The sequence below is a fragment of the Mastomys coucha genome, unplaced genomic scaffold, assembly GCF_008632895.1.
Source record: "Mastomys coucha isolate ucsf_1 unplaced genomic scaffold, UCSF_Mcou_1 pScaffold13, whole genome shotgun sequence".
Taxonomy (NCBI): Eukaryota; Metazoa; Chordata; class Mammalia; order Rodentia; family Muridae; genus Mastomys; species Mastomys coucha.
Genome location: NW_022196895.1, coordinates 56,487,417 through 56,505,941, shown reverse-complemented (window position 1 = coordinate 56,505,941; position 18,525 = coordinate 56,487,417). Strand labels below are relative to the sequence as shown.

The following is an 18,525-nucleotide window of genomic DNA, read 5'->3' as shown; positions in this document are numbered from 1 at the left end:
ATCCCAGCACTTGGGAGGCAGAGGCAGGCGGATTTCTGAGTTCGAGGCCAGCCTGGTCTACAGAGGGAATTCCAGGACAGCCAGGGCTATACAGAGAAACTCTGTCTCGAAAAACAAACAAACAAAAATTATTTATTTATTTATTTACACTGTCACTATCTTCAGACACACCAGAAGAGGGCATTGGATCCCATTACAGATGGTTGTGAGACACCATGTAGTTGCTGGGAATTGAACTCAGGATATTTGGAAGAGCAGCTAGTACTCTTAACCTCTGAGCCATCTTTCTGGCACCCTGGTTTTGTTTGTTTTTTGTTTTTGTTTTTTTCTGAGACAAGTTCTTAATTATATAGCACTGGATAGCCTAGAACTTGCTATATAGATTAGACTGGCCTTGAACTCACAGAGATCCACTCCCAAGAACTGGGATTAAGGTGTGGGTCTCCGTACCAATGAAGATGACACTTTTTGGAAGTGGCCTTTGCTAATAAATCACATAAATCACAATTACTCTGTGGATATGAAAACACTGAGAAACGTAAAAAAACCGCCTCTAAGATTTCTGTTCCCTGCCTCTGTTCTAGGATATAGTCTTTACCTTCCCAGAATATCCAGAGCACCTGGAGCTCAGATTACGTGTTGAACATTCGCTATGTTGTAGTACACAGTGCCCAGGGCTGGGAGAGGACCTCAGGGTAACTTTAACAGGAACACCTCCCCTACCCGCCACCCCCTCCCAACCCCCAGGCTTCTCTTTCACTCTCTGGGCCAGCATGTAGGGCTCCTCCCTGTCTCTGTGGCTCTTCATGCTTCTTGAGCACTCTTTAAAGATAGCACTTTAGGCAGGTTTATGAGGTGGGGTGAAGGCCCAGAGGGTTTCCCTTGACTTGGGCTGGCAGCTCAGGAGGCAGGTACACTAAGAGAGGTGTGCTTTGTCTGATCCAGCTTGGTGCTTAGCAGGTAAGTGCTAGGCCTCTGCTCTTGGACCTCAAGAACTGACTGGTCTGTCGAGGTCCTGTGGCACAAGAGGGAACCAGCCATTTACAGCTGAGAGAACCGAGGTTCTAAAGGGAGGAGGGTCTAAATGTTAGCCTCCAGTGTATGCAAATCTGGCCTGGTGCCTTCTCGCTCCAAGCCGAGCTTTGCTTCTGTGTTCATCTCCCTCTGCACAGTTAGTGGCAGATCACGAAGTGGAGACAATCAGCTGATTGTCTGCGGAGGAGAAGGTTAGGGCCTGGAAGACTGAGCAGGACCACAGTATCCTGGAGGCATGAGATAGCCTGAGTATGTGAGCAACCCCTTAAATACCCTGCATCCTGTTTCTTGGTTTTTCCTTGCACTGTCTCTGATGGGCCAGCTGTCTCTGTGCCCACTTCTGCCTGGCACTGGCTTCATGCTTGCTTTTGAGAACAAAGCTAATTTCTGATAGTTTTCCTGCTGGCAGAGGAGAAGGGCAGTCAAGGCCCTGGCTTTCCCCTCTACCTGCTGAGAGCATTTGTGGGCCGTGGGGGAGACCAGGAGCAGCCCTGTGAAGAAGCCTGGCAGTCCAAGTGTCAGGGCCTAGAGCTTCTCCCCAGGGGCCCAAAGGCTGTAGGCAGAGAGAAATGGAGCATAGAATCCAGTGGTCACTATTGGAAATTTGGCCAGAACCGGTCACATGAAAGCCTAGAGATTTCTCTAAGGCCCAGGTGTGGTATCACCCTTCAGGGCTCAGGGCTCAGGGCTCCCGTCTGACGAAGGGAGGCAATAGTTGCATTCAACACATTTTTACAAACATCTGCCTTGTTGAGGCCTTTTGTAGAAACTGACACAGTACACAGACTAGACCAAGTCTCTGTTTTCATGTCACACCACCAGTGGGGCAGCGCCAGCAAATCAGCAAACACACTGTATGTGCTGAGTGCTAAGAAGTACCTCGGAGAAGAGTAAAGCTGGCCTGGGGATAGCAGGTGGGTGTCTCAGGAGGGAGGAGCATGCCAGGCAGAGGGAGCACCAAGGCAGGGTGGGGGTAGGCATGGGCATATGTGAGGAGCAGCAGGCGCCTGGGCAGGCAGACAATGGGAAAGAGGGTGGGGGGCTTCTTGTCTCTTAGGAGGGAGGACTTTGAGGAAAGGGGAAGCTGCTAGAGGGCTGGGGTGGAGGACTCACCTGCTTAGCTTTTCATGCAGAGGGGGATCCTGTGGCTACCTCCTGAAAAGGACAGGGGAAGGGCAGGGGCTATGCAGGATGGATGCCAGGAGGTGACTATACCCCCCACCCCCATGAATGATGATGGCTCAGGGGGGGAGGAGGCGGCACTAGAAGTTGCCTCTGGATTTATCTTGCAGGATAAACTGACAGATTTGCTGAGGGATTAGCTGTAGGGGTGAGAGGAGAGTGTGGCTGGCTGGCTGCACCGGAAGGACATTGTTGACACTGAGAAGACAGGAGGGCTCAGAACAAGCAGGCTTGGAGGGAGAACTTCGATTTCTGGTCAGTTTTGTTGGGGTGTGGCACACAGAGGTGGAAAGTACCTGGGGTCCCTGAGAGCTGTTGGGTCGTAAGGTGTGCCTTGCCCTCTCCAGCTCCAAGAACCTGCTCTGAGACAACTGGTCTACTTCCCTCAGGTCTGTCTTCTCTTGGCAGACCTGCCTTATCCTTCCTCCGGACAGCGGGCGACAGATCCTTGGTGGAGATCTCCAACCCTCTGTCTGGCATGCCTCGTGGGAAGGAGTTTTGATTTTGGTGGACCTAGGGGAGCTTTAAGGGGGGTGGGGGCTCTCTGCATTGCTTTACCCTCCTCTGCACAGCAGTGTTGTCCTGGCCTCTAGTTCCCAGGGCAGTAAAGGGGCATTTGAGGATATAGCATAGTGCAGTGATTAAGAATTTGGGCTTGGCTCAGGCAAGTGGACAGTGAATACTTCCTCTGCTGCTGGACTGTGAGACTCTGGGCAAATGAAAGAACCTCTCTGCTCCTCTATTTCCTCACCTGCACAAATGTGTCCATCCTAACACCTGCTTCATAGGGGGTTACTTTGAAAGTTCCTGATGTGCAGAAAATATTTTGCAAAGATTTGATACCATGTTCAATTAGAAGAAGCTGTTAGCAGCAATGACCCATGTGGTCCATCAGGATGAGAGGTTTTCCCTACAAGGCTATGGGTGCTGTTTCAGTCTTTCAAGCAAGAACACATTTACTTGTGGATTAATGGGGGCAGCTGTAGGTGTTGAGGGGTAGTGGGGTTCTGGGGTGTGCTAGGGATTCCCTTTAATAGTTAAGTAAATTGAGGAATGGGGAGACAAGATGCTTAAGCAAAGTCCCAGAAGACCACCCTTAACCTTGTCATCTCCTTTTGCTCTTAAGAGTCTAGCTCAGAATCTTAGCAACTTCCTGTTAACTTCTGCCTCAGAGTGAGAACAGGGCTGGCCTTGGCTCTGTACCTTCCCTCGCTGAGAGTCTTGGTGGGGTTGGCACGCAGCACAGGTCTCAGGGAGGAGGGCGGTAATTTTCCTTTTCCTAGAGACTCCTTGTCTCTGCAGTTCAGTGGCCAGCCTTATGGAAATGTGGGCAGGAGGCTTGGAGGGACAGGTGTCTCTGAGGTGACTCAAGGGCATTCCGGACACGGAGTTACGTGTGGTGGTGCATGCCTGTAGTGCTAAGTACTCTAGAGGCTGAGGCAGGAGCATCACTTGATTTTAGGAGTCTAAATGTGGGTACCACAGCATTTGAGGTACCTATAATACGTAATAAGACATTGACTTAGAAAAAAAAACAAAACAACAAACCAGTCAGGGCTATAAACAGGGCTGGCTGTGGGTCAGGCTGAGCTGGAGTGGCATTCCTCTGTGCACTTGGACATAGCTGGCCTTGGCTCCTGGTCTGGGTCTAGGCAGAGTGGTGCCTGCTTCAGTGGAGCCATGGAGAGGTTGACAATGAATGGAATGTGGCCCCCTAAGGACCCACACACACTTCACTGGCCCTGGCATGCCAGTTGAACCCTGTGCTTCTGTAAGCCTTTTCCAGCAGTTAAGCTGTGCCAGGACAGCCAAGGACATTTTATAGTCCCCGGGGTGACACCGGGCAGTGCTTGTTTTCTCTGCTTCAAGGGTGTTTAGGTACGTGGGAAAGGGTCTGGAGATACTCCAGCCACTTTCCTTAGTACTCGAGTAAATTGACATCCAGAGAAAGCAAGACACTTGACCAAGATCTCACACGGCCTTCCCCTCACGTCTGTCACCTCTTTCTGTCCCTGTGTCCCTTGCTCAGACTCCTGGCCTGCTGCCCAGACAGACGTTTACATCAGCCTCCCTCTTGTGGCTCCCCACGAGCTTTGTTTGTCCTCCTGTTATCGTAATTTTGCCATGCCCTGCCAGGCACTCACACTACTTGATATGTCTGACCTCTTGTCCCCTTCTAGCATCTGCTAGCTATGGAGCCTCCTAGACAGTACAGAGGTCTAGGCCTCAGGCTCTGGAGTCACACAGCCTGGGTTTGGACCATTCAGCTCTTTTGTTTGTGTGGGGCATAACAATCCTGGGAATAACAGTCCCCCGGATGCCTGGGCATCCCCTCTGCACAGGGAGATCAGCAGAGGCTTGACTGTGCAGGGCTGTTGGGGGATGTCAGTGAGATGACAGGTGTCGTCTACTTCAGTTGTGTCTATGTGTCAGACAGGTGCTGTGCCGGCAAGACGTGAACTCTCACATGTGCTCATGGCTGTCACAAAAGCTGGTTGGCTCATTGGCTTGGCAAGTTGAGCATGTGGTGGACTCAGCTCTGCACAGGGAGGCAGAGGAGAGTGCTTTGAGTGTACCATTTCCTGTGTGCCTTTAGAAGAAAGTATGTGTCTTTGGGAGTCTAGCTTTCTCCTTTAAATCACTATAATGTTTTTTTTTTCAAAGCTGTCATGTGATATTAAAGCAGTGGTGTGAGGAAGTGTTGCCTGTGTATATATGGTTTAAAAATGGCAGGTGGTGGTTGGTGGCAGGGAGACGTTAACCATAATGGTGGACAGGTGGCTGGGTGGCAGCCTGGCCAATCTGCAGAGTTCTCAGTGCCCACATAGACTCTCCACCCACCTGTTCCCAGCCACCTTGCACGTTAGTGTCAATATTATGTACTAGGAAGTATGTGAGGTGCAAAGATCCATGGCATTTTCCAGGCCCTGGTGGGATTGGGGTAGCCTGTGGCCGGTGCCACAGTCAGGAATTAAGACCCAAGACAGGCACAGGTTTGAATGTCAAACTCCTCCACTGGGAGTTTGAGCAATTACCTTCACCTCTGTGAGCCACAGTCTCTTCCTTTGTGAAGTTGGCCCTGAAGATATGGAGGCTAAGTGGTCGGTGGAGAGGAAGCAGTAGGATTCATTGTGTCTTTTGGGGAATAGGTGAAGGTCAGCTGTGCCTGTGCTTGAATTGCACAGTAGAGCTCAAGAGAGTTCATGAGACCATCCAGTACAATTTCTTTCTCTTTTTTTCTTTTTGTTTTTTCGAGACAGGGTTTCTCCGTGTAGCCCTGGCTGTCCCAGAACTCACTCTGTAGACCAGGCTGGCCTCGAACTCAGAAATCCATCTGCCTCTGCCTCCCGAGGGCTGGGATTAAAGGCCCAGAAAGGAGAAGTACTTGCCTGAGGTCCCAGGCCTGTTATTTCAAAGTTGGGCATCCAGTGCGGCAGGGAGAAGTGTGGGTCTGGGGGACCCACCGTCACCCACAGAGGCCGTGCCGTGTGCCAGCTGTCCCCACACCCTGCTTGCTTCACTGAGCAGAGCCCTGGGAGAAGCGTGTGGTACAGGCATCAGTTCCAGCTCTCCTGATCTTGAGAGCCTTTGGGATACTCGGTGACACCCAGAGTGTCCTGATCCCTTTCAAACGGCTCCTTTCTGAAGTAGGTCAGATGCACCCTTTGTTCTGGTCTCTGCTCTCTAGAGAAGCCGTGTCTTCCTCCACTGGCCTATCCTATTCTTCTGCTAGCTGTGCCTCCTAGTGACTGCACTGAGCCCCTCATGCCCCAGGTGTATTGGCAGCAGGCTCTTGTCGTAGTGACAAGCTCCAGCAAGTCTGAAGGGACAGACTGCTTTCATGTGGGCCTTCAGGAAACGTCCTGTGTCTCAGCAGGCTGGTGCTGTGCCCACCAGGCCTTTAGGAGATTAGGGGCTTCTGCCAGGATCATTGTAGCCTCTGGCTTTCCTTAGGGCCTACAGGCTTTTAGTGTCCCCAGGGCTCTGCCATCTTTTGGGCCGGCTGGCTTTAGGGCACTCTTCTGCCTCACCGCTGCCCAGGGGTTTGGTTTGGTTTGATTTGGTTTGGTTTTTGTAATCTAGGATGCTATGCAGTTCTCTGTCGTCTTCCCTCAGCTTCCTATGCGCTGGGCCACAGATGACTTCTTAAGTGGTGGCTAAGGCTGTCCATCCCATGTCCGTGTTTCCAGGTTTTATCTCTAACTGGCAGGGCCCCTGTCATGCTTGTGATGTGACCTGAGAGACTATAAGGTTAGCCCAGTGTCCATCCTGGCACACAAGTCTGCGCACACAGTATGTGCACACAAGTATGCACACACTATCTCACTGTCTTTCTGCTTCCACTACTGCTCTTGGGCCTGAGCTTCTGCCATTAGGGAAATGCTGTGGTCTTTTTCTTTTTGGGGGGTGGGGGGTGGGGAGAGTGTCTTTTAGACAGCAAGTCTAAGTCCCTTCAGTGAACACTTCTGACTGTTGGCTGCCATTGAGCCATCCCTGCTGGCCTGACCTTTTGCAGCTTACTGTGTAAGCAGAGCCAAGGGGCTGCTTCTCTCTACACCATGGCTGTGTAAAAGCTTTGCCGCTCTAGTGTGTGTACACTCAAAGAGACTCTGACACCCTCCATATTTCTGCCAGTCACCTTTCTCCCTCCACTGTGGGGCGGGGCAATGGGAAGGGCCTGTCAGCTCAGCTAGGGCGGGGTCAGAAGCCAAATGCCACCGTCATGGATACTTTGACTTCCAGATGGTACCAAGATGGAATAGCAGTCTTTCCTCTTTTTCTCAGAACAGGTAGGAAAACTGAGGCTGGGTGGGGAGGTTACATGGGAAGTCAAGGGCAGCGGGAACTTGGTTACACTTGTTGATTGCGAGGTCTCCTTCTGTTCCTCTCTGCCACCTTTCCTGAGAGAGACCAGAGAAGCCAGAAGCTCCTAGGGTTGGGGACATGCTTTTCCCTTTGTATGGAGGATACCTCCAGGCAGCTTCTATTTGCTTTGGGGGTCCCTGTGCTTTGGGAGACCTGGGAGGCCCAGGAGTCCTGGCTGGCTGCCCTGCAAGAGAGGTGAGTGAACAGGAGGCTTCCTGGAACAAAGTTGTTGGCTCTGGGTGCCCTAGGGCCATCTCCTTTCCTCCTTTCTTCCCTCCCTCTCTTCCAAAAGGGGACTAGGCAGACAGTAATGCCATTTGTTCTGGCTTTCGGATTAGGTGCAGCTGTGTGAAGCGAGTGTGGAGTCCCTGAGAGAAGCAAGCCAGATGCAGAGCTTCTGAGAAGCCACTGCCTGAACACCTGAAGCTCTGGTGGGCCCTGTCACTCCCGCCCTGGTTCCCCTGTCTGCTCTGGCCTTCTTGGCCTCAGTCCCCTTCCCTGTCTAGTCTGAATGTGTGTTAATGTGCAGTGTGTGTGTGTGTGTGTGTGTGTGTGTGTGTGTGTGTACACGTACCCACACAGCTGGTGCCTGTGTACAGTAGGCTCCTGAGCCTGGCTTGGGGTTCTTCCTGTCAGTAGGAAGAGAAACAGGTTCCACGAGTGTCCTGGCAACATGGGCTGTCATAGAGGGGAGTGCTAGCCTGATGGATTATTGAGATGGATGAGAAAGAAGAGATGGTGTTGAGGGATGTGAGGGGGAGGGTTTAGGTCTACAGCTCCCTGGGATAGCTGGGGGTGGGGAGGTCAGCAGCAACATCTGAGGCAGGCAGAGTCAGGAACTGAAGATTTCCCTCAGGGCAATGGGGACCCTGGAGTGCTGAGCTCTAAAGCACTGGCTGTTACACTTGTAGCGTTAGTTCCATCAAACCGGAGTTGGGTATCTTAGTCATTGTTCTATTGCTAGGAAGAGACACCATGACCAAGGCAACTCTTTTTTTAATTTTTTTTTTTTTCTTTTTGAGTTACAGCTTCTCTGTGTAGCCCTGGCTGTCACCTGCCTCCGTCTCCCGAGTGCTGGGATTAAAGGTGTGTGCCACCATCAGCTAAAGGCAGCTCTTACAAAGGAGAGCACTTAATGGGCTCTTTGCTCACAGTTTCAGAGCTTAGTTCATTATCACTATGGTGGGGAGCATGGCAGTGCACATGGCCCTGGAGAAGCAGGTGAGAGCTTTATATCCTCATCCATCGGTAGCAGGCAGCAAGAGGGAGAGACAGACAGACAGAGGGACAGACAGACAGAAACAGACAGGCAGACAGACAGACACAGATAGACACTGGCCCTGGCATGGACTTTTGACACCTCAGAGTCCACCCCTGAGTGACACACTGCCTCCAATAAGGCCACACCTTCTCGAGAAAGGACACCGCCTATTCTTAGTCCTTTCATATAGTTCCACACCCTGGTACCTAAACATTCATATATATTATTAATCTTGAGATTTGTCCAAATTTTAAAGCAAGCTTCATTAAATATTAAGTACTGACCAAGAGGTGGACTTTGGTCAGGACCATTCCCTAAATTTTCCCAGCTGAAATGGCCCCAAAACTCATTGTGGTTTGTATAGGCATTACTCCCATAAATTCACACATTTGAATGTTTAGCTATAGGGAGTGACACTATTAGAAGGTGTGGCCTTACTGGAGTTAGAGTAGGTGTGGTCTTGTTGGAGGAAATATGCCACTGTAGAGGTGGGCTTTGAGGTTTCATATGCGCAAGCTGCACTCAGCGTGACACACAGTCTTTCCTGGCTGCCTTTGAATCAAGATACAGACCTCTCGGCTCAATCCCCAGCACCGGGTCTGCTTGGACACTGCCATACCTCCCGCTAAGATGGTAATGAACTAGACCTCTGAACCTGTAAGCCAGCCCCAGTTAAATGTTGTCCTTTGTAAGAGTTGTCTTGGTCCTGGTGTCCCTTCACAGCAATGAAACCGTAAGACACATACTATAGGAATTTATAACAAACCTATAGGCCACCATACTTTCCAACGAGGCTTTGTTATATTCCAAGAACTACAACTCTCAGCATTTCAGGAAGTTATGTGGTCCTTGGGCAGGTGGGGCTTACAGGTTAACTTTGGGCATTACATTATGAACCTATGAGGAATTTATTCAATCCACCAGACTGGTATGCCAAAGAGAAGGCCCCTGGAGATCCAAGTTCTTACACATTTTTGTTTTTTTAAAGATTATTTATTTATTTATTTATTTATTTAATGTATATGAGTACACCGTAGCTTTACTGATAGTTGTGAACCATCATGTGGTTGCTGGAAATTTGAATTCAAGGCCTCTGCTGGCTCCGTTCACCTCCGGCCTAAAGATTTATTTATTATTATATCTAAGTACACTGTTGCTGTCTTCAGACACACCAGAAGAGGGCATCAGATCTCATTAAAGATGGTTGTGAGCCACGATGTGGTTGCTGGGATTTGAACTCAGGACTTTTGGAAGAGCAGTCAGTGCTCTTAACCACTGAGCCATCTCTCCAGCCCCCCGAGATCCAAGTCGTGACCATCCAGAATTTGTGGATCTGAGGAGAGTCTGCTAGCCACTGTCATGGCTTCTCAAAAAAGGTCCTAACCTCCCCTTGCTCTGGTGCACACACCACGTCACCATCACCTCACCGTGTGCAGCTGGGGAAATGGGCTCTGCAGAAGGGATTACCCAGATGTCTTCCTGCTTTGCTGTTCTTAGCTCTGACCTTCTAGTTGGTGGAGGGGAGTGTGCCCTCTTATTCTCAAGTCTAACACCCGGGGAGGGCCGGGTGCTGATGTGGCTCACACATCGGTGTATATATGCTGTTTCTCAAAACCATAGGGGTTGCTTGTCAGCCTGGAGTGGAAAAACAGGAGGAGATGGCATTTCCGTTTTCCCTGAAAGGAAGGCAGAACAGAGTAGTTCAAGGCATAGATAGATCTCTACTGGGAACACATGACAAGATGTCCTGCTTTGACGTATATTCTTTTCCTGTTCTTTAGCATGAGGCCTCAGACTAGAGAGTGTGTGTGCATGCACGTGTTCCCCGTTTCTCAGTAGGGCTCTTACTGGGGTGAGGGAAGACAAGGCTCTTCTGGCTGTGGACCTGGCTGAAGAATGGTATGGCATGCTGAGCGGGGCTCTAAGGAGTTTATGAGTGGACTCATAAGTGGCCTGGCGGGTCTTTCTAGCTCCATGTCCACTCAGCTGTGTGATCTTTAAGTCAGTCACTTGCCCTCTTTTGAGTCTGCACTTTCTTTCTGTAAAGTACACACCCGGTGACCCCACCTGATGTGGTGGGCACAGCAGGGGCACTCACCACAGCTCTGATAAGTTCCCTCTGGGTTAGTGGCTGTCAGTGGGGGTGGGGGCCTTGAGAGAGTGTTACAAAGAAACGTTCTTTTTCTTTAAGATCAGATTTTTTTTTTCTGTGATCAGAACCTAGGGAAAATAATTGGGATGGATTTAATGGTTTTAGGCATACTGGAGTGAGCAGAGAGCCCTGTTTTGGGGAAGGTGTCTCTGGAGCCTAGCTTGTCCTGCCTTGGCTTGTTATCCACAGAGCCCATCCCCCACCCGCTGTTTGTTTGCTTGGTAAACCTTTCTTCAGAGCTGGTACAGAGATAAATTTTCAACTCCGGCCCTGCTGGGAGTAAGACATTAGCCACCCACAGTCTTGGGCCTGCCTTTGCCTGCCGGGAGGAGACCCAGAACAAATTCCCAAGCTGAGGAGGAGGGTGAGCAGGGCTGTTTGGTGTGCTTGTTGATGGAGGGAGGGTTTGTGGGACTCCTTCTAGAGGGGGTCCCTGCATGTGAAACACATGGACCGTGCAGAAGGAGTGGAGATGCAGCGTTGGACACTGGGCAAGCAGCGGTTGTCTCTGGTGAATTAGGCCACAGAGGAAGAGACTGGGCTGGGCGCTGATAGCCTCTTGGGCCTTAGTTCCTCATGTAGACCGTCAGGGGAATAGAGGTCAGCAGTGTGAGGGTAATCTCACCATGTGGTTGTCCAGGGAGGGAAGTGGCTGTAACTGGTGCAGCTGGCTAAGACTCCTGCCTTAGACTGAAGACAAAGGTAAGGATTCCTTGCTGTGAAACTGCTGGAGACATGGAAGCTCTCTACCTTAGGAGGCTTGTAGAAAAGCAGAGGAGTCCTCATCCATGTGCTCCTGAAAGCCACCGCAGGCAGTCCGATATCCAGCAGGACTTGGCTTTGTGGGGGTGGGCAAGGCTTTAGTGGATAAGAAAGGGGTCAGGGCAGGTGGGAGCAGGGCATTCCTGGTTGGTGCACTTCCAAGAGTCCCTTCCATTTCCTCTCTCAGGTCCTCAGAGCCCTGTGTACTCACTGCGGGGTGGACTCTGCCCTTGTGGCCCTGTGAGTCCAAGCTAAACCACTTTGGCTAATGGTGGCTGTGGAGTGGTGGGGTGACTGATAGGCATGTCACAGCCTGGCCACAGGCCAGTCAGCACTGCAGGATCATGGGGGATGGGAGCGCCACAAATTCCACCAAGAAGGGATTGCTCCTAGTCTTGGCCTCCTGAGAGAACTTAGAAGGGAACAACTCTCCCACAGCTGGGAAGCAAATGTGGAGGGAGGGTGGGGCAGGCCAGGCTGGGTGGCTGTGGGGTGTGGCTCAGCTGTAGGGTGTGTCTGGGTGGTGGGTGGTAGTGTGACTGGATTGAGGGGTGTAATGGCTGGAAGGAACTAGGCCAGCTGTGGGGCATGGCTGTAAGTGCATGTGAGACTAGTGTCTGGACCTACAGATGCCTCCACTCTGTCTTCCCAAGTCCTATCATGAAGACCCTTTGGAACTGCCTGCAGGGTTTTCTCTTATCTTTCAGAGTCTGTGTTCGTGGATGCCCACAGTGATGCCGTTTAGCATGGCTGTATGTGAGTGTGCCAGGGCATCCACTGGAGCTAGGATGTATGTATCGGAAAGTGGATGCCCAGCATTATCAGGAATGGCTCAGATCAGATTGGAAGTAAAATACGTACTGGGCTGTGAGCACCTTCCCTCACTCACATGAAGTAGCATTACACTGGAGACCTAAGACTCCCGAAGCTCCCAAAATCTTCCCTGAAGCTCTGGGTCACCACTGCCTCATCAGTGCCTTGGGCTGTGCCTAGCACCTCATGGTATGTGACAGACAGACCGAGGTAACTGGCAGGTCACCTGTGTGCTTGCAGTGACACTCATTCTTGAAGCTTCTCTTCCTGCTTTTCCTTTTGGCTTCATCCCTTAGCTTCTAGACCACAGATCCTGTTTTGTTATGAGACAAGGTATTACTCTGTTGTCATGGGTGGCTTGAAAATTCTTGTAGACCAGTCTGGCATGGAAGTTACAGAGATTCATACGCCTCTGTCTCCTGAATGCTAAGATTAAACGTGTATGCCACTGTGTATGCTTCATTTTTTAAAAAAGCTAATTTGGAGTTATTGTCTTTAATTTAATTAATTTATTTTTGGATTTTATTGATTAATTTTTAAATTTATATGAACGGTGTTTTCTCTGCACAAATGTCTGTGCACCATGCGTATGCCTGGTGTCTGTGGAGTCCAGAAGAGGGTGTCAGAGGCTCTGGAATGAAACTTACAGATTATTATAAGCTGCCATGTGGATGTTGGGAACTGAACCTGGGTCCTCTGGCAGAGCAGCCAGTGCTCTTAGTTGCTAATCCATCTCTCAAGACCATAAGATGCTTTTGGAATGCGTTATATAGGTTTATAGCTAAGATAAAAAACACAGGTAAAATGACCAAAAGAATCCATTACGCAGTTCACAGGGAAGTTAAGGATTATGTTTTGATAATTTGCTTTGTAATCTTCCTTGTGAGAGCTTTTGTTTTTGTTTTTTTTGTTGTTGTTGTTGTTTTGTTTTTTGTTTTTTTTGTCTTTTTGAGACAGGGTTTCTTTGTGTCGCCTTGGCTGTCCTGGAACTTACTCTGTAGACTAGGCTGGCCTCAAACTCAGAAATCCTCCTGCCTCTGCCTCCCAAGTGCTGGGATTAAAGGCATGCACCACCACCGCCCAGTGAGTTTTTGTTTTTCTTGCCCTTTATTTTTAAGGTAGGGTCTGGGGCTAGAGAGGTGGCTCAGTGGGTAAGAGCACTGAATTTGGAGCCCCAGCACCCGTGTCAGAAGTAGGTGTGGCCAGGCATAGCTACATGCATCGGAGAGCAGGGATAGAAACGGGAGGATTGCTGGAGCTTGCTGGGTATCCACCTAGCTGAAAAGTAGACAATTCCAGCTTCAGGGAGAGACTGTCTCAAGGGAGTAAGGTGGGGAGTGTAGAGAATAGCCGTGTCTTCCTTTGGCCTCTTCACATCTTGGTTGTGAGCATTGACGTCTGCACATTCCTATAAACTGCACACAACACACAATGTTTGTGCATGCGTGTGCACACGCACACACCACCTGCACATATACACATATACCTACCTGCACACACGCGCGCGCGCGCGCACACACACACACACACACACCTTTAAAAAGGTCTCTCTAGAGCCCAAGCTAGCCTCAAGCTGTCAGCAGTACTCCTGCCCCAGCCTTTGGTGTGCTGAACTTACATGTATAAGACACTACACCTAGCCATCATATAATAGAAAAGACTATGGTACAATTACTTTTTTTTTTTTCAGCAGAGATAGGGAAACTGAGATTCAGAGAAGTTGAGAGACTCACCTAAAGGTCACAGGCTGGTAAATACTGAAGCTAAGATCCCAGCCTGGCAGGCTGCCTTCTGCCCGAGGCCTGACTACAGCTACCAGCCACTTTGCTTCTGTTTCTGATGGTGTTGGGAAGATGAGCACAGAGTGCTTTTCAGGCCCTGCTGGCACATGGTGACACACTTCACCCTCAAATCTCCAGCTCACCCAGTCTGCTCTGGGGGCTCTCAGCCTCAATACTGGAGCCAAGGCTCTTTCATCTGAGCCAAGTTGCTTGCCCCCTCTCCTGCTGCCATCTTCTGAACAGCTTGCTCTATAAGAAGTCTTTAGTTTCCTGTGGGTTCCAAGGAGGGTTGTAGAGAAACTTTGAGCTAGGGATGTAGGGAGGAGAGTGACTTTCAACTCTAGAGCAGTGGCCACATTTCCCGAAAGTGCTGAGTTGCCATGGTGTCTCCATGACGACCAGAGCATCTCATTCATTATCTCCAGCACTTTGGCAGGGAAAGCTAAGTCTAGGATTGGGAGAGTGCAATGGAAGTCAGGCTGAGAGCTGGAGAACTGTGTGGCTGAAGTCCCTCTCAAGCTGCACAGCCAAGCGTCTCCTGAGGCTCTGGAGCATTCCTTTTCATGGGGTCTGGGTTCATGTATCAGCTGTGTAATGGTCTAGTTTTGTGATTTTTGGGAGAATGACAGTGTCTAGGCCTTGTTTTTCTCATCAGTAAATGAGGATATCGACCCATTACTATAAGGATTACATGAGATAAGGTATAAAAGGTGGTAAACAGTGTGAGCTTCACATGTGGTGACAGTACCAGTCATCATGATGATGATTAGAATTGTAGTTTGTTGTGATTTATTAGAGGAATGAAAGACTAACTCAATGTCAGGGAGAATCAAAATTTAGTGGTTTTTCCTGGGACTGTAATGGAACCTTGCCTGGAGCTAGTCTTCATAGCTGGAGACATCAGGATCTCAGCAAGGGAGCTTCCATGATGACTGAGACCTTGGTCCTCACCTTAGTGTGACAGGGCAGAAGTGAAGTCTATTTTCTAGGACTCTTAGAAGCCGGTCAGGTGGACAGGGTCTCAGTGGATGGCAGACGTAGGGATGTATACCTAAAGTTACTGGAACATGCTGTGTGCTGTGCGTGTGTGGTGTGGGGATAGGTGTGCAGGCACATGTGGGCACATGGGGAAGCGCATATGTTGGCCGTGGAGCCCAAAGGCTCATGTCAGATGTCTTTCCTAACTACTGTCTTCTTTGCCCACTGAAACAAGATCTTTCTCTCGGACCCAGAACTCTCTAGTTTGGCTAGTCAGGCTAGACACCCTGCTGGGGGGAATCCCGCCTTCGCTTCCTGGGATTCCAGGTGGTCTGCCATGCCCACCTGGCATTTGTGTTGGTGCTGAGGATCTAAACTCTTGCCCTCACTCTTAGGTGACAGCGCTTTAGCTACTGGGGCATCTCTCCAGCCTGGGTGTGCCCTTTTGAAAGAGAACTTAGAAAGGTTCAGACCATTAGGAGACATCTCCTAAATGAAAGAAAAATGTGTGTAAACTAGAGAACATACTTCTGGTTCTAGGACTGTATTTCCCATCCTCCGGCAAGGAGTGGGAGGCACTAAGGTTTAGGCTTGGGGTGGGAATGCGGTAGTTGGGAATGACTTCAGAGAGGCCACGACATTGGAACCGGGATGTGAAGGATGACTGAGTGTGTCAGGAGGTGAAGGAATGGGGACATCATGAACTACCTATATGGTGACTGGTTGGGCAAGGCTCCGGTTTACAGGGAAGAGCCTAGCTGGCCTCAGCTGGCCTGAAGCCTTGGTGATTCTGGAGAGAGTAGATGCTCCCCAGTTCTTTCCCCTGTGGGCCCTGGTGCTCTGTAATGGAAAAGGTGAGAAGGGCTTTCAGTAGCTACTGGTGGGTCATGGAGAGTCTGTGCAAAGGCCCCTTACTGGAAGGCTGGGAAGTCTGCTTTGCTTACAAGGGAGCAGATTATTTTCTCCTCTCTCTGGTCTTGACCTTACCAAGGCTTTGTTCCTCTCCTGCTGGGGAGGTCCAGCCACAAGCTCCAAAGATAGGAATTATTGGAGGAGGAGGAGGAGGAGGAGGAGGAGGAGGAAGAAGAAGAGGCAGAAGAGGAAGATGAAAAGACAGCTGTAAGAACTGCATTGGGCTGGGCAAGGCCCACTAGTGTATGGAACAGGCGTCCTGCTTCTGCACTACTCTTCCTCTGTGAAGTCAGAGCTTGCCCCGGCTGGATTCCAGGGCTGCCCGAGAGATGAGCTCTACAGGGCTGTCTGAACTAAGCTGTTGTCCATGTTGTGGGGATCATTGTGAGCATGTTAAGGAGGCAATGGGAGCAAATGCTAACAGCAGTGGACAGCTCAGCACAGGTGCCAAGCTGCCTCTCAGCCCACTTCATGCTCATAGGCCTGAGAGATAGGATGTCATCACTTTGGCTTATAGATAGGAAACCGAGGCATCAAGTAGTTAAGTCAATTGTCCAGGAGTACACAGCTCCTGGGTGATGGGGCTTGATTTAATCTGGAGCCACCAGGATAGAGCCCACAGGTTTCTGAGGGTTTCTTAATGGGTTCTCTCTGGGTTCATGCTTGGACTTGACATCTGGTCTGAGTTCTCTGGTATTGTTGCATTTACAGTATATGGACATGTATATTAATTTTATTTTGTATTTTAGTGTGTGGGAGTGCTAATGGGGGCTAGAAGAGAGAGTTGGATCCCAGGAGCTGGAGTTACAGGATGTCATGAGCCACCTCCCCTGGGTGGGTGGAGGGAATGAATTTAGGTCCTCTGGAAGAGCTGCTCACTGTTGAGCTAGCTCTCCTTTTCCTAAAGAACATTTTTGCTTTCTCAGTAAAACTGATAGGAGAGTAGTGTTCCTTGATGCACACACAGGGTCCCCCATTATCAGTGACCCCCACTGCAGCAGTGCAGTGTTACAGCATAAGTCTGTGCATAACCCCAGTTTCATTTACAGCAGGCCTCACTCCTGATGTTACACATTCTGTGCGTAAGATAGGATTCCAGCATTGCACAGAACCATCTCACTGTGGAAGAATCACCTATGCCCTGCCCGGTCAGCCTCCCAACCTTCACTCAGCCTCTGGCAGCCATGTATGGTTTTAAAATGTGCACTTTTTTTTTTTAATCTGAAAAATGTTGTCAGATTCCCATCAGGGCCCTTGACCTTCAGATGCCCGGGGCAATGAACTGCATTATTAACAAGCAGAAGGGCTGTTAATGGGACAGAGGCTAGTGACACACACTTGAGCTCACTACCTCCTCTTCTGTAGGGCCAGATGGAGGTGTGGGCAGGACCATTAGGGACTGCCCCCCATGTCCCTGGGCCCCCACTTTCTGTTCCTGTGTTGACATGGTGTGGGGTCAGGCCTGGCCACGGCTGTGGCTGTAGATAGCCTTTATCATTTGTAAGTGAGGTGCTGGTCATGTTAGCCTTCCTGGCTCTGTCGGGACACCTGCCCTTTCTTCCTCTGGTCCTGGCACCACAGGGAGTCCTAGAAAGCATTGCACAGTTCCTCACCTCCAGGTTGCTGCTCATGCCCTTCCTTCTTCTGTTCTTGGTTCCTCCTCCTTCAGGCCTGCTCAAGTCCCACTGAGCCCATGAAGCCTTCCTCTTTCCTCCCCATCTCAACAGAGGCTGAACGCTACTCACTTCTAGACACCATGTTTTTCTCCCAGCAGCCATGCTTGCTTGCTCCCTGGCCTCGCCGATTGATGTCTGCTTTCTGATAGGCAGCTTCTTCCCCAGAGCTGTACCTGGTGCAGACCATTAGAGACTGAAGCCTCCTCTAACGGGCAGCAAGCTCAGAGAAGGATAGGTGTGTGCTCAGAGTCATAGTGCATCTCAGCACAGGACGGACCAACTCCTTATTGCATGACAAAGCAGAACATGAAAATCATCAGAGATGCCAGTGTTAACATGGGCTTTGTGTGCCAGTTTCTATCCTGAATGTAAAAATACTTAACACAAATTCAGATAGATTGTTTCAGTAGCATATGTGGCAAGGGGCTGGGGAGGTAGCTCAGTCAGCAAGGTGTCCGTCCACCTTGTAAGCTTGAGCATCTGCGTTCCCTCCTAACAGTACACATAGAAAAGTAGCGTGCGCTTGCAGTTCCAGCACCGGGGAGGTGGAAACAGGCAGGTCCCTTATGTTCTCTACATGTGTGTGCATGCACATGCACGCTTGTGCTCACCTGCACCCCACCCCCCAAGTCTGTGGCAGACATTTGTGTCCTGCACTCTGTGTTTGCCTAGGAGCAACTTATCACATTAAGGATTACACATTATCACATTAGGATTTCCTGTTTGTTTGTTTTTACAATTTCTGTCTTTGAGATTGGAGCTAGCTATGTAGCCCTGGTGGACTTGACCACACTACATACAAAACGTTGGCCTTAAACTTGTACTAGTCATCCCACCATGCCCTCTTGGGTGTTAAGATCTCATGGTGCCACCATATCTGGCTTGCATTACGGTTTCGAGAGCCTACCCCCATGTTGGACACTTGTGGCACTGGGATATGGATTCTCGTAGAGAAATCTTTTTTTTTTTTTAAGTATGCATTTCTTTTTTATTAAAAAAAAAATTCTGTGTTTGTATAATGGAGTGTATATATGATCACGTGTGACTATAGGCCCATCTATGCCAAAGCATCCACGTAGAGGTCACAGTTGGCTCTCATCTGCCATC

The 18,525-nt window shown here is 49.9% G+C and overlaps 1 protein-coding gene across 4 annotated transcripts in view; it reads left to right on the top strand.

The window, feature by feature from the left end:
* Ndst1 (N-deacetylase and N-sulfotransferase 1) overlaps positions 1–18,525 on the top strand; it is a 65,850-nt gene that overhangs the window by 14,751 nt on the left and 32,574 nt on the right. The window contains exon 1 of one of the 4 annotated variants that reach the window (XM_031365776.1): positions 1,159–1,284. The exons of 2 other annotated variants lie outside the window; for them this stretch is intronic. The gene's annotated coding sequence lies outside the window, so the exon portion shown is untranslated. Of the gene's footprint in view, positions 1–1,158; positions 1,285–7,421; positions 7,515–18,525 lie in introns of those variants that run through there. One more of the 4 variants, XM_031365775.1, reaches the window with a different exon arrangement.